The 17,013-nt window shown below is 35.9% G+C and overlaps 1 long non-coding RNA gene across 1 annotated transcript; it reads left to right on the forward strand.

Annotated features, from left to right (window-relative positions):
• Positions 1-411: 411 nt before the first annotated feature.
• LOC145665679 (uncharacterized) lies at positions 412-6,646 on the forward strand. Its single transcript, XR_014127588.1, has 3 exons — positions 412-580; positions 3,893-4,058; positions 5,986-6,646. It is a non-coding gene; the product is annotated as an uncharacterized LOC145665679 (long non-coding RNA).
• The last annotated feature ends 10,367 nt before the right edge of the window (positions 6,647-17,013 follow it).

The raw sequence follows: 17,013 nt of genomic DNA on the forward strand, positions 1-17,013 counted from the left end.
AAGACTGCATTCACGAAAATAGCGGTAGAGATCTATAAGTCAGAAATAATAGTCCCTGAGAACCGATGTCCTAACCAAGCATTAGAACTACTAACTTGAAGCGCTCCACCAGGCCAGCCATAGATCCCCATGGGCTGCAGATACAGAGTACTTTATTATTATTTATGAAATTCTCGTTTCTTCGCTAAGTACGTAGTGTTTCAGTTTGGTCGTTCAGATACCCAGGTAGCACAGTCACGTCATTAACACGTCTTTCTTTGGGGTTCGAATTCAAAATGACGTCTTTTGAAAATTTGGAACGTCTTTATGAAGTACCAAAATGGTAACAAAAATGACGTGTGAAAAATGACCTAAATTGTACGTGTTTATCACGTGCCAGAATGGTACAAAGAATCACGTGTCGAACATCACCAAAAATAGACGTCTTTTTTAAGTGCTGCAAGCGCGGACGTTCCCCGTATTGTAACTGCAGTTTGAGCAGTGCATGCTGGGAATCGTGAGCCATTTCAGAATTGCCATGGAACTTTGTGTTGTTATGATGGTTTTCTGTGTTTAAGTGAAGAAGTCAGCTTTAAGACAAGTAAGTATAATTCCTATCCTATTCCTATCTAGGTATATTCTGTGTAAAATTCAGCAGATTGAGTATTAGCTCCTCTCATACAGCGTTGCCTATTGTTTCTTATTACAGTGTATTAAAATACCGTAGAAAGAACGAGGATACCTCCATTAGGTTAACTTTAGCAGACACCTCTACCAAATTAAATATTTTTAGGTAGAATACTATATAAAATATCAATAGTGAAGGTAGTAAAATGATAATGTATGTGTTTAAACTTAATAAACCGTATATGGGAGTGAGTATGCATGGGAAAGTATGTCATTCTAGGGTGCAGTTTTACTATACGGAGTGTAAAATGTACGAAAAAAATTGGACAAGTCTTTAATTTGCCCATTTCATGTCGAGAACAGGAGCAACCAACCTCTGAGGGGCTTCTAACCTGTTCCTACTACTACTACTTATACAATTGATCCGTATAATAAAGCTGCACGCATTGTAGAACTATTTGCCAAGGCGAAAGACGGCTGGATACAAGCAAAGAACGAGATGACAGTAAGTTTAGTTGATTTTGAGTTTAACGTCCTGTTTAGCAGCAAGACTATATAAGACGTGGGCCTACTGATTAACGTGAATCCGAACATCAGCTCCCGCCGGGAATCGAACCCGGGCCTCATACGCCGAGATGACAGTAAGTGTATGCTTTTGGAGGCATTACTGGAACAGACGGTTCTACCAAATTTTGACACATTACATTTTCAGGTTAGGTTAGAGCTTTCATGCACTAAGTGAGGAGCTCCATTACTAGTTGCAGATTTACTTCACGGGGGTTAGTATAAATACAGAGTAGACGTATGGCATATTAAGCACAGTGCATAAAACACGAACGAATATTTGCTAGGTGCCCACTAAAAAGCACAAATGCATTCTATTCGAGTCCGGGCACGAGCACAACAAGAGGGCCCGAGCGGCAACGAGGGGGTGCGTCTGTAGGGAGCAGGCACGTCAACGACGGAGACTATACACGTAAACAAGGATAGTTGAAAAGCACACTTACGCTTACAATGCTTTCACCATCACTCAAAATTCTGCTTCACTCGAGCACACGGTTCTACCAAATAGAAAATTTGTAGGTAAAATATCATGAGAAACATTTTTCGTGAAGGAATGGGTGTGAAAAAAAAAAAACAATTACTGTCAGTGTACAGCATAAGTGATCAGTGAAAGTATCGTATATGTAAGTGTGCTCTTCCACGATCCTCGTTTATACGTGTACTTCCCGTCGCTGACGCGCCTGCTCCCTACGAACGCTTCCCGTCGCTGCTGCTCTGGCCCTCTTGCTATGCTCCTACTGACTCGGTTATATAGCATTCCTGCATTTTAGTGGCCAGCTGGTATAAATCGTGTATGACTTCAAAGTTCTGACCGATGGAAGTTCTAACCCCTTGGCTCACTCAGTTATGTTTTGTTTAGCCTTTTGTAACACTAGTGCCTTAAATCTAGTGAAAAAATCCACAAAATCGATGTATAGTTGATAGACTCGTTTGTTAAAGTAGTGCTCTCATTGTATATGTGCATAATCAGTGGGAGGATATTACCCCAGTTGAGAGCACTCTCAAACTGCGACCACCGTCCTGTCGCACCTACGTACCCTCACAAGACACTTGGCTACCGTAGCTGTGCCACAGAATTGGGTGTGGGAATCATAATAATGTAACGGGTTTTTGACAGTGTTCGAATATTTTGTTCATTAATTGAGTAGAGAGCTCCATCGCATTCTAGGCTCCTGTGCCAGCATGTGATGATGGATACTGATCAATGTTGCCACTAAATTTCAAGAAAATATATTCCAACTCAGTTAAGTATCTTCTACATGACTACATTATTATAAGTTCCACTGCTAATCGTAAAACGATTCAAAGGAAACCAAATGTCTTATTAATGGTCCGTGGTTGGGGGCTGGTGGTGGTCCCAGTCAGATGTATTTTAGCGAGCTATTGACATAGGGAATATCCCCCTAATATTTATGCGTGCAATAACAAGGAAAGTCTCTTTGTGTCAAAAACCTGCTTTCAAGTAGAACACCACATCCTCATCATTAAAAAGAAATGAAATTAAATATTTAGTTTCACGCCCCAGGATAAGGCACCAAGGCTAAGGAAGATAGTGATAAGGAAAAGTGAAAAATGGTGGTATGAAGAAAGTGGGCGAAAACGGGAGAATGTCGTGAAAACCCAGGCACATGGTGTTTGTCCACCACAAAGCCCACTTGGCACGAGCTGAGATCGAACCAGGGTCCCCACGCACTAGAAGTGAACGCCCTATCACTGGGGCATTGCAGCCCCATCAGTAAAAAGAAACATACCTCATTGTTTCGGGGCTTACATATCTGCTGCCGCAAGAAGGAAGCTGTGTACACAACAGGGGCGGATCCAGAGGTGACGACTGCCCCTCCCAGAGTAGGATATATTTTTTTAATAAAACCCATCCCAGAGTTGGAGCTCTTGATTTTATCAAGCTTGTATTATAAATTTAAGATTTTTTTTTTTTACATTGCAGATTTTAAATGAAGCAGTACATAGCAAGAAATTACTTGCCTTGGTGTCTTTGCTCAGAAAATGTCCACCTTCGTAAACGCAGGTAGTCATTAGTGTTCTTTGTTTTCAAGATGCGATATTTTGCGTTCTCAAATCCGATCCCTGCTTTGTTAACAACGGGCAGACAATAATCCATAAAATCTATCTGTCCACAAGTTTGTCAATATTTATTTTACGTATCTTTCCATTTAAGAAGTAACCATTCCTGCACTGAGATTAGCACGATTTCGGACTCTGGGTTGATATATAAATTTAATTTCGAACGAAATTGTACCAGTATTGGTTATGCATGTCCAAAACAAGAAATTGTTTCATTAGAACAGTTTGGGTAATCTTTTCTGTTCATTACGACCTGTAATTTATTTAAATTTAACTTTTAAAGATAATTATGAAAACGTATATTCAGAATGAATGGGATGTAATTGTTTTTCTTGTAGCATGGTATTCTTGTAAAATATTTCTTCCTCACACCGTCCTTTACGCTGAAAATATCCAGAACAGAAAGCATGTGAAATTTATGGCTGATATTTTCTTGCCAACTCATTTTCCTTTCTATATGCTTTTGTTTTTTTTTTTTTTTTTTTTTTAAATACAAAATATGATAAAAAGCTCACTTTACTGTTTACATGAAATTAAACTGCTACATTTCATGTTAAATGGATTTAGTCGTTGTAATAGGCCTAGCTGTAAATACATGTTATTTGCAAAGATAAGACTTGCATGTACTCCCACTTTCCAGAGTGTGTGGCCAAAGCTCCTACAAATGATGAATTGATCAGCATACCACCTAGCACGGAATCTTCCTTAACTGAACTTGAAGCCGTGACTCTCACCCCTTTCTGCTCGTCGAGCTGCTCTAGAAATAATCACTGTGGAGGATGACCTACACAACGAAGGTATGACAGGTGAGTTTTAGACATGTTATTTTATAATACACATGTAAGAAAATGCCGAGCAAGAAGAAAAGAAAATAGTAATATTTTATTACTACTTAACTAAAATAAAATAATTGCTGAACAAGGCAATACTTTTATGTAAATGAAGTATTCGATTTAACGTTCCACGATCAGGCACTGAGGCTAAGGGAGACGGTGATGATGAGAAATGAATTAAATGGTGGAATGAAGAATGTGGGAAAAAATTGGAGAACTCCAAGAAAACCCACGCACACCGTGTTTGTCCAACACAGAGCCGCTTGGCGTGAGCTGGGATCGAACCAGGAGCTCCAGACACAAGAGGTGAACGCTCTTATCACCGAGCCACCACTGCCCCACTTTTATTTAAATGTAACTGTTTCAGCAACTACCCTTGTCTTCTTCAGACACACTCTATTTATTTATTTATTTATTATTTTAGATTTTTAAAGATTTCCTTGTTTAATGATTTTTATTACTTCAGCAATTATTTTATTTGACTTAGGTACTTATATATAAGGAAAGCTCTAATATGGAATATATCACATGTTATTGTGTTCGCGCTTTTTTTTTTTGAATGGGTAAAAGTACTCCTCCCGAAAATATATTTCTCAACAGAGGGGTAAAATATATAATTTTCACCAAAGAGAAGTATATTTTATTATTATTATTATTATTATTATTATTATTATTATTATTATTATTATTATTATTATTATTATTATTATTATTATTACCACAACTTCTAACACTGTTCGAAACAAATAATGTGACTATTTTCACCCTACTGATTGTGATAGAGTTCTGGTCCTAGAAGTCTTACTTTTTAAAATACTCCAGTAACAAGTGAGGGAGCCAGCGTTATGCTCTCAGTTTGGGATCTTTCGGAATATAAAAATTATACACCATTTTGTTTGTAATTTTGACTTTATTTTTTGCCAAATTTTGAAATGCTAATACATGTTTCGACTTGCATCATAAATTCAACTTACTAAATCGTATCCAATCAGGATGAAATTTCTTATGACAGTAGAAGAATACCTCTACTGCTTAGTTCCAACTGTATGCACCTTGTCAGATTGCTGCATCTGATAGCGTAGTTCTGTCACGATATGTAAATGCTGAATTTTAACTTCTTTTTGTAGGTTACATAGCAGTAATGAAAGATAATAATTTCTATCGTTGTCTAGTTGTGTTTGATAAATGAGTAACTATATTATGTTATTATTAGAAAGTTCTTTCTTTCATACCATGCTGGTCTGCATCAGTTATGATCCTAGTCCCCTCCAAGTGAATTTTGTGGTGGACAAACACCATGTGCGTGGGTTTCCTCGGGGTTCTCCCGTTTCCTCCCACTTTCTTCAACCCACCATTTCATTCATTCTTCATCATCACCGTCTCCTTTAGCCTAGACGACATAATCGTGAAACATAAAACTCAAAGATTTTTTTTTTTTTTTGCATCAGTTATGATATCGTATCGATATACTTGATCGTCACTTTTAGCTCACATCCTAAAGTTGGTCTTGGAATGGCATTTTATATTATGAGCACATACGTAATGTAGCCTTCTATGAGCGTTTCAGAATTATTTCTCATGTACGTGTAGGTATAAAGTCTTATATTCTCCAACTTCTTTGAACCTCCTGAACAATCAGAGTTAATAGCTGCAATAAAATCAAAAAATAAGGTATTACAGAATAACTTTAATTAATGGTAGTTTAATTTTGCTGTATGGAAGGTCGTTAAAAGTGGATTATTGAGAATAAGTGACTTCATGCAATCAAGTACAGTAACCAATCGTTTTATTGCGTATTGATTGTAGTTACACATGAGGTATTGTAATTATTTTTTTCCTTTTTCTCTCTACCTGAAACATTGCACTATGATTGTTCATGATTTTTATTTTTCTGTTTCAGTGTTCCTATCTGTCATCATTGGGAGGAGAAGTGACCTTTCTCCAATGCTTGGTTTCCAAAGAGCTGGAGATGAAATTCAACTACCGCAGAAAAAGGGCGAAATTCCCGTTGTGCAAACTAGTCTTAAAGACATAGTCGTAAGTAAAAATAAAGCATCAATAAGATCTTCAAATGAACAATTGTGACAAATCTTCAAAACGTTATTAGAAAGATATTCACTTCCATCTGCCTTGTTGCTTGAGGATGAAAAGGATTTGGCATTCTCGAAACATATTGACCTGCTGCTCCTCGCTTTGTTGGAAATCAGTGTAAAGGCATCTCTTTCGAAAACTAAAAGATGGAAGAAACTGCTACTGAAATAATAGACGAAGTGGGATACTTATCGCAGTCCCCCTTTTTAACTTACTTAAGCACGTGAGGGTTTTTTGATATGATGCTGCATTTCTGTACTTTTAATAACTATGAAATGTGGTTTCCTTCATACGAAATCAATAGGAAAATTTAATTCTTTTTATTTTATATTATTAAAAGATCTCTGTAAGTTTTAGATTATAACCAACAGATATGCATTGTCTACATATTTCTTGTTTGTATTACAAATAATATGGACAATTAGTGTTTCTTTCTGCATTACAAATAGTATGAGTAATATTTTATACGAAAAAATGTGCACATTGTATATATAACTAATAAATATAGAATTCAAATTAATGGTTATATTTTTTCGCTTTCATCCTTCAGAGATTAATTAATTTTAAGATGTACTTTCTTTTTCGACTTTTCACCTCCAAACTAAAGATGTCTTAAATTGGAGTTATAAATGTTTAGTCCTAAATTTTGCACTGTCAATAAAACCCATTGTGCTTGTGTGTTTGTGAGTGTGAGTGTGTGGATGTGGGTGTTTGTGTTTGAAAATGAAATGAAATGAAATGAAATCTTTGAGTTTTACGTCCCACGGTTATGCCGGTTAGGCTAAAGGAGACGGTGATGATGAGTAATAAATGAAATGGTGGAATGAAGAAAGTGGGAGGAAACGGGAGAACCCCGAGAAAACCCACGCACACGGTGTTTGTCCACCACAAAGTTCACTTGGCGGGGGCTAGGATCGAGCCCGGGACCCCAAGCACCAGAGGTGAACGCTCTACCACTGAGCCACCGTGGCCCCCCGGTGTTTGTGTTTGTGTGTATGTTTGTGCATACTAGCGCAATAATGGATAGCTATAAAATTTATGGAAGCACGTGTTGTACGGTAATTTCATTAAGAAAAAGGTACCAGTAAATGCACATGAATAAATTCCAGTGCCGACATGAGTGGATTCTTCTTAGTACTGTAAGTACAATGATTCTTTATTTTTCCATTTCATTCTTTGTTTCTGCCATGTTTCGTCTTTTCTCATTAAAAGTCATGTAGGGTTTTTTTTTTTTGACAAGGGTGAGTTACATTCGAGGTTTTTTTTTTTTAATTTTTCCAACGCGTCTCGGTTTTCTTTTTAATGTATGCCTCTAAATTTATCCTTTCGTGGAGCAAGCGCTGCCGTTTCTTTCCTGTAGCACTACGTATATAATTATTCCTTGACAGCTATTGTATATTCGCTTCTTAATATTAGGTAAATATACCACACATTAAGAGGGGAATATATACTCTTCAATAGGCTACTATCCAAATACTAAAAAGAATAGAAATCAACAAGACTAGAGGTGGTCAATTGGATATGCAAATCCCCAATCCATAGATAATACGAGCCTTCGGAGAAGCGAAATCTCCAAAATCTTGGTACAGACCAATCAAATAGACCACAATATTTTGACGTTCCCCAATGTGTGCTTTCGAGAGAGGGTGGTGATGCATTTCGCTGTGGCAAGATCTTAGGGTTCCTAGGGTCTATCCTGATCAGTTATTTGTTACAATAACCCAGTGGTCTTACTTATCTGATATAGAATCTTGTAAATTATTATGCACATTACAACACAATTGTATGTCTAGTGATGGTGAAAAATCAAGCAGCAGTCAGAAGGATAAATTTATTTTCATTATTGTTTTTACTTATAATAATCGTTGTCCAGTTTTTATTCGTCGACTTTTTTTACCCAAGAAAACTGTTGCGGTTAGAGACCATTTCATCACTGTCAAAAAAAAAAAAAAAAAAAAAAGCGGAGTTAAGAAGAAAGAAAAAGTATGATTTTTTCTTATTGATCATGTTTTTAGAAATGTGTTGTAAGCTGTGTGTTTTAGAGTAGATATTATTATTATTATTATTCAGTTCCATATGTCCAAATCATCATAAATTAATGTGTATCCAGTGTTGACATTAGAAATCTCAATCCATGTATAGTAGGATCTCCATTATCCGTCACAGTTTAAGGGTTATTTGTTTCAACTACTATTCAACCGATCTGTTTTAAATTTACAGGGGCAAAACTAGGTAGCCCTAGTAGCCTAAACCTTAACTTTGGTGCAAATTGGTTGAATAGGGGGTGAGAAATAGCCTGAAAAGTGTGGCGAATAAACGAGGTAAGTACATGGATTGAGATTCCTAATGTCAAAACTGCGGATGCACATCAATTTCTAATGGTTTTGACATTTGAAACTGAACAATCCTGTCAGACCTTCATCACATTTGAGACAGCGAGAAGCAAAGGGGTTGTAAGTGACATTTTCAATAGAGTATGTATGTGTCTAAAATGGATTCTGCACAGCAAAATATACAAACTGCATAATGAAGTTCGGCGTAGAGCATTCACGGGTAGACATTCTATTGGACTGCGACGGGCTTCACCATTCAGTTTGTATATTTAGCTGTGCAGAATTCATTTTTAAGTCATCCATACTTTATTGCAAATGTCACTTACACCCCTTTGCTTCTCGCTGCCTCATTTCGAGAACCCCCCAGACGTATAAAAGACGTCATAAAAATCACGTCATATTCTATGACGTGTAAAAGACGTCATAAAAATCACGTCATATTCCCGGACATTTCCACGTGGGAAAAGACGTGTAAATCACGTCATGTTCGGTGTATTTTACGGTGTTTTACACCAAAGAAACCACGTCTTTTCGACGTCGGTGTGCTGCTTGGGTATCCGGTCACCTTTCTAAGTCTAAATAATACTATGTATACTATACTATATATATATATATTTAAAAATACTTTAATGTTATTTATTCATTTAACCAAAATTGGTAACTTATCTACTGCATTTAATATACACTTCGGTGCGTATGGTCCAGTGTTAGACTCTCATGGGAACACAGTACCCTTGTGTTTACCATCATATTGAAGACTGCATTCACGAAAATAGCGGTAGAGATCTATAAATCAGAAATAATAGTCCCTGACAACCAATGTCCTAACCAAGCATTAGAACTACTAACTTGAAGCGCTCCACCAGGCCAGCCATAGATCCCCATGGGCTGCAGATTCAGAGTACTTTATTATTATTTATGAAATTCTCGTTTCTTCGCTAAGTATGTAGTGTTTCAGTTTGGTCGTTCAGATATCCGGTCACCTTTGTAAGTGTAAATAATACTATGTATCTATATTGTATTATTAGCAAGAATATATTATAAATAACAGATATGATTTCAATACAAATACTTGATAGACAACAAAAATCCGTGTAGCTTGAGTGCTAGAGCGCTCATCTCAGGTACGTTGGATCATTGGCTGGATCCTAGCTCGCGCCAAATTCTGCTTGTGGTATACAAACAATTGTGTGGGGGTTTCTCGGGGTCCTCCCGCTATCTTAATCCACCATTATCATTCATTTCATCATGACCGTCTTCCTTAGCCTTGGATAATGTTAGTAGGACGTTAAACTTTAGATAATAAAAGCACAAACACTACCGGTAATACGATTGATTTGATGATTTAAGTTTAATGATCCTTTTCAGCAGCAAGGCTATGAGATGTGGACTTACAGTTTAATATGGAATCCGAATCACGGTAATCGTTCAAATTTTTGTAAGGCGTTCCCTATATTTATAGACCTAAAATATAATTTGCAATAACGTATCTTACCTTAGAGAAAAAATTTAAGATTAAACTTCATTTTCTTTCGGTGTGTAACAAGAGTTGAACATGTGACGGCCAGAAGAAACCCACGTATGAGAAGCAGTAATAGCATCCCATAATTTTAAAGGAAATCCACTGAGTTTAATTATCAATAAAAATTGCAAGGTACTCGCCAACATGCGGTTTCTTTCGGAACTTTTAATATGTACAACACTGAATCCACGTTCACAGGCAGCAGTTGATAATGACACAGAACGAACTTCCCGCGTTAAGGCTTGAAGAACTTGAAAATCATTTACCGACTTAGAACTTGACTTGTAGTCTCTCCATTCTGACACTGTAGAATCCCCGCTTGGTCTCGTGGTCCCTGGTTCGATTCCCGGTGGGGTACAGTTGAACGACAAAAGTGGTTCGGATTCCACTATAATCAGTAGGTCCACGTCTCCCTTAGCCTAGCAGGCATAATCGTGGGACGTTAAACTAAATCAAACCAAACCATTCTGACACTGCGTTATCAAGATTCAATCCAAATAATTGAGCTGCTTTATATACGTCTACGTTACCGTATAAACCATTCATGCTATTACCATCTTTATTTTCAAACACTGAATAGCACTTTAGCACATCATTAGAAGGAAACCTTCTTTCTACTTCGTCTACTAAACCCTGGATTACCTGCCCCCTTATTTGATCAAACTCACTATCATCACTCCCTGTATCAGATGCTTGTCTACAGTGCATTAAATACTTATCTTTACAAAAGCTTTGGTAGACATAATCTTTCATACGCATTTCTCTCAGAGCTTGGATTGTAGATTCAATTTTTTCTCTATTTCATTCCACGAAACTGCTTCCTTTTGCATCGTTTTACTAATATTAGATACAATGGACGCAATATCCAGGAGAAAACCGAGCAATAGATTTTTTTTGGTAAAAACCACTCTGTTTAAAACTGTCTCTGTTGAAATGGTCAGTATTTTCATACTCAAAAAGTAGTAATTGCATTATACAAGAAATATATGTAAAGACTGTCAATAATGCATCCTTCTCATTTGAAATCCAACGTATGTGAAACAATCTTTTGATTTTCAGCAGTCTTGCAGCGTCTGTGACTGTCGCGATACTTTTAAGTTTTGCAGCTGTAGATGACTTACTGAACACTTTGCAAAGTTCGCCTAATAAACATTCAAAGTTGTGAACAGCATTCACAACACCAAAAACTCTTTCAGAAACAAGATCCATTCGACGTGCCATGCAGTGTACGTTAACTAGGCACGGGTTGACATTTTTCTAATTTGAGCAGCAACATCTTCGTTTCTCCCAGTAAACACGGCATCCCCGTCCGAACTAAATCCAACACGTTTTTCTTTACGATTAAAAATATCTATGCCATCTTCGGAAAATGCTTGAATAATTTTCTCTTCAAGGGATTTTGCATCGGCATTTTCTACAGGCACTAATTTGTAAAAATAACAACAAGGTTTATTTTCTTTGTCCACATATGTTAGATAAAACAGCAAGTGCTTATCCGCAAACCTCTTCGTCAACTGAAATTGAAAAACAATCTGTTTCTTTGAGAAATTTTACCAACTGGTACGCTTGGGAATAAAGATCTTTATCTCATCAACAACCGAAAAAGTTAAACACCTGATCCTTTTACAAATAAACTACGTTTTTTAAAAACAGGCATGCATTTAAAATTATTGTTTGTCTGAAAATTTTCATTATAGACCTACTTGTATTTTCCTATTAAGGTGTCCTCCCTTATAGATTTTGGTGAGGAGGAAACACAAGTGTAAAATTTTTGGTGGGGGGAATTCCCTCCCGTCCCCCCGGGATTTCGCACCCTTCTTACAACTGCCAAACCAAAGCATCGTATTTACAAGTGAAATCTTACCAGTATCTGGAAATGAATTGTTCTTACCGTATTTCTCCTGCAAACTCGCCACGCGTCACTGATTAAGATATTAATAAGTTTAACGTATCTAGCAGATACCATAACAATTTCTCACTTACCTCCAATTTTGGTCGCTCGATGCATGTCGGGTAACGGCTAAGCCACACAACAAAGGCGCTGTAGCGATTCTAATTTGCAAAGTCGAATAGATGTGTCTGCGATGTCACGAGTGAAATCATAATTTGCAGATTTTTAACAAATATCTCTATTTGATGTTACTAAAATTAGTACAATTATTACTAACAAAGCTACTACCCTCTCATGTTAAGATTTGTCATGTGCACCGAGGATGTCGCACAGAGGTCTTATGGATGTCCTGTTTGTTACGTTGAACAAAGGTAACATTAAGATATTTCAGGAATGTCCCAGCGATGTGAATGGGCTATGGTGTGACATCGCAGTAATGTCGCATGCTGTGTGGGGTACCTCTCTGCGAAATAGTCCTACCACCTCCGCATACTGTACTTACAACATCAGAAACAACCAACAAAAAACAACAACTTTCATATTTACTATTTTACTTACCTCACATTCACTCATTCCTTCTCACAAACTTACATTAATCTCCAATTGACCCGTTAAATTTCCAATTTTAGGAAATCAGGTAAATTGTATGTATGTTTCTCTAAGCTTCGTAAACATAAATTTGGTATGCTACTTTTAAGATAAATTGAACATTTTTTCATACATTTTACCTTAAAAGTAAAGAGATTAATTGTATTTTCCTTTCTTTATACTTGCATATTGATTCTTATTCAACATTTTTCCTTTGCATACAGGATTGCAGAAAGTCATTCTCATTCATTTGTACTGTATGTACAGTCATGTTTAAGAGTGTAATCATTATCTTATAAACACACATGCAGATATGGTGACTTATTTTAATTTGGCACTGTTTCACTTGCACTTTGCAATATTATTCAATGCTTTTGGTAAAACCTTTTGAAGACGATTTACGTATTTATGTATATTTTGTCTTCCTACACTGCTTCTGTTTGTCTTGCCTTTTTCTTTGCCAACCTAAAAATAACTGATATTGTAGTCTTGCCTATTCCAATAAATACTAGTTATTTCTCGTTGGTACAAATTTGAATAGATCGTTCAATTTATCACTTTGTTTATTTAAATAGTACAAGATGATTTAAAATACTAAGCTAGCTAAAATGGTCCTTCTTCGTTTTTTCTCGTTGGTACAAAAAATAGAACACCCAAATTTATTGGTTCGTTTATGTGAGTAATGCAAAAGGTACATAAAATGGTCCTTCTTCGCTTTTTCTGGTTAGTACAAATTTATTCCTTTGATTATTTAAATAGTACATAATGGTATAAAATACTCAGCTAGTTAACATGGACCTTTCTTCACTTTTTAAAACAATACCGTCAAATGGGGTGAATAGAAACATGGGGGTGAATAGAAACAAAACTCCCAGATTAGTTTTGGATTTATCTGAACGATAAATTAATCAACAAAACTGAAATTTCTTAACATAGTCTTATATGGCTAAAGTGTTCACAGCAGAGATAAAATGTTTTAGTGAGTTGGAAACACTGCAATAGACGGCAGCAGCGTTAATATGTTACTGAAATCCTACATGGTATTTTGGCGCTCCTCAAACTTTCTTGATAAGTACGACATTTTCATATTTGTTGCATTTGAACATATGCCTATTTTGTAGTTTGTTGTTTCATTTACTGACGTTCATAGTAAAAGTATTCCTTTTGTAAATTATTTTTAATCAAAATTTAACTTTACTGGGTTATTGTTATGATTTTTAATTAGTGGGGTGAATAGAAACACTTCTTGAGGAGTGGAAAATTCTTGAGAAGCGGAGAAAAGGGCAGGAATGAATCAACAATCTCTAAGAACAAATTTCCAAGTCTTCTGAAAAATAAAAAAATGTGTGACAAACTGAAGGAGGAAAATATCAGGGCTGGATTTCAAAAGTGTGGAATTTTTCCCCTTTGTCGAGACCAAATACTGGGGATGCTGCCAATAAGAGACAATGAACAAGAAGGAACTGAACAGACTGTAAACCGCCCCCTTATGGATCTTCTCAAGAGCATGAGAGAAGATGAAAAAATTAAACAAGGAAAGAAGAGAGTACGAATAGATGTTTCTGGTAAGAGTTTTGGTTTGTTTTCAGAAAATGATACATTTTCATCAAATCACAACGAAACTCAACCTATCCTTGTATTGTCGGAAGAGGAGAAAGACAACACTCCAGAAGACAACATTCCAGACGATCACGAACTAGATGATGGTTTTCTAAAGCTGGTGATTTTGCTGTGGTAAAGGTTTATGAGAAGCTAAAGCTCGATGATACTATTCACTACCCAAGTGTGAAAATGTGAACATGATGGATAAGTGGGAGTGTTTTATAAGAGAGCACATAAACAATGAAATTTTCAGAAACTTCTGAAGAATCGTTCTTACTACATGAGGATATTGTTACGAAACTGTTGGGTTTTATTAGGAGTTCGTCAGCACGCTTTAAGTATATGATAAATTTCGGGCTCCTTCGTGGCTAAGCGGTTAGCGTACGCGCCTTTGGCGTGGGAGACCCGGGTTCGATTCGCGGCGGGAACTCATGTGGTTCTGATTCCACGTTAATCAGTAGGTCCACGTCTCATGTAGCCTCGCTGCTGAACGGGACGTTAACCTCAAAATCAACTCAACTCATGATAAGTTTCCCTGGCGATTTCAGTGGTTTAAATCTTATTCAAATGTCATCAAAACGGTATGGTCGTTTGTACCTATATTGTGCATTGTATTGTTTTGTAAGTTTGTAACTTATGTAATACTGGTCTTATTGAACTTATATCTTGCAGGTATCAAATAAATAGTTCGTTTGAACAAATACGTTGTTTCTTTTTACCTTTCCAACAGTATAAAAGAAACAACAATGAAAATAAAGTCATTGTTTCTATTCACCCCTATCCATGGGGTCAATAGAAACATTAAGAAAAATCAAGATGAAGAAAAGTGGAGTTGATAAATTAATATGACGTTTACTGAAGTTCATTAGCATATTAAGACCTGTTTTTTGGAATAATCTGATACGCGAAATCTTTAACATCACCAGACTTATATACTCATATAGCCAAAAATGTGTTTCTATTCACCCCATTTGACGGTACATTCTTTTCTGGTTCTTACAAAATTAAATAGCTTACTTTTTTCCTTTTTCCGGTTAGTACTACTTTATTCCTTTGTTTATTTAAAGAGTATAAAATGGTATAATATTCTGAGCTTGTCAAAATGGTCCTTCTTCGGATTTTCGTTTATTTAAATAGTACAAAATGGTTTAAAATACTCAGCTAGTTAAAATAGTCCTTCTTCGCTTTTTTCTCGTTGGTCAAAAGTATATAAGCCACTCAAATTTATTGCTTCCTTTGTTTGAGTAGCACACAAAGGTATAATATGTTGAACTCGTTCGAATTGCATCTTTTCTTTTCCTTGGTATAAATGTATTCCTTTGTTTCTTTAAATAGTACAAAAAGGTATGAAATACTCAGCTACTTAAAATGGCCATTCTTCGTTTTTTTTCTGATTGCTACAGAACTAAATACTCCACACAAATTTATTCCTTCGTTTATTTGAGCGGTGCAAAAGGTACATCAGTTCTGAGGTAGTTAAAATGGTCCTTTTCCGCCTTTTCTGGTTAGTACAAATTTATTCCTTTCTTTATTTAAATAGTACAAAATGGTATAAAATACTTAGTTAAGATAGCCCTTCGGTTTTTTCTGGTTGTTACAAAATTAAATAGCCCACTCAAATTTATTCATTCGTTTATTTGAATAGCTAAAAAGCTACAGAAATTCTGAGCTAGTTAAAAAGGCATCTCCTCTGTTTTTCTGGTTTATTGGAGTAGTACGAAAGGTACATAAATTTTGAACTAGTTAAAATAGACCTTTTTCGCTTTTTGTGGTTAATACTAATTTATTCCTTTGTTTAAATATTACAAAATGATATAAAATACTCAGCTAGTTAAAATGGCTCTTCTTATATTTTTATCTGGTTGTTACATATTAAATAACCCACTCAAACTTAATCCTTTTTTTAAGTACTATAAAATGATATAAAGTTTGAGTTAGTTAAAATGGCCCCTCTTTGCTTTTTCTGGTTAGTATTAACTTATTCATTCGTTTATTTGAATAGCATCAAAAAATACAGAAATTCTGAGCTAGTTAAAATGGCGTTTTTCGTTGGTACAAAACTGAATCGGTCACTCAAATTTATCCGTTTGTTTGTTCAAATAGTACAGGATGATATAAATTCTCTTTGCTAGTTAAAATGGCATATCTTTGTTTTTACTGCTTGCTATAAATTTATGTGAATAGCCCAAAAGGCTATAAAACACTAAACTACTTAAAGTGGCCTTTTTGTTTTTTCTCGTTAATACAAAAGTAAATAAGCCACTCAAACTTATTGCTTCTTCGATTCTTTCTCGCGTGGTAGGAAATTGAATAGGTAACACAAATTTATCCGTTGCACCGTTTACGAATTATTCTGGTTTAAATATTTGACCTTTGACCTCGATGGCCAGTACTTTTGAAACATGTAGTAGTTCCTGTCCTACTACTAAATGTGGAAACCACCTCAATATTTTGCTTTGTTTACGAGTTATTCTGGTTTAAATATCTGGCCTTTGACCTTGACGGCTAGTACTTTTCGGACATACAGTATTTCATGACCTATTAATAAATGTGAAAACAGTACCTCAAGACCTTGCTCCGTTTACGAGTTATTCGAGTTTAAATATTTGACTTATGACCTCGATGGTCAATATTTTGGGACATATAGTACTTGGTGACTTATTATTAAATGTGGAAACAGTACCTCATTACGTTGCTCCGTTTAATAGTTCTTAAGGCTTAAATATTTGACCTTCGATGGTCAGTACTTTCGGGACATGCAGTACTTGATGAATGCTTGTGTAATTTCTGCTTTGTTACATATGGGTTGATAAAACAGAACGAGTACACTCCTGCTATTGGTTCATATTCTCTGCTGTATTAAATAGAGGTTTTAAAATAGGCCGTATTATTTTATACATA

Source organism: Thermobia domestica, chromosome 12 (genome assembly GCF_964235325.1).
Source record: "Thermobia domestica chromosome 12, izTheDome1.hap1.1, whole genome shotgun sequence".
In the NCBI taxonomy this organism is placed as follows: Eukaryota; Metazoa; Arthropoda; class Insecta; order Zygentoma; family Lepismatidae; genus Thermobia; species Thermobia domestica.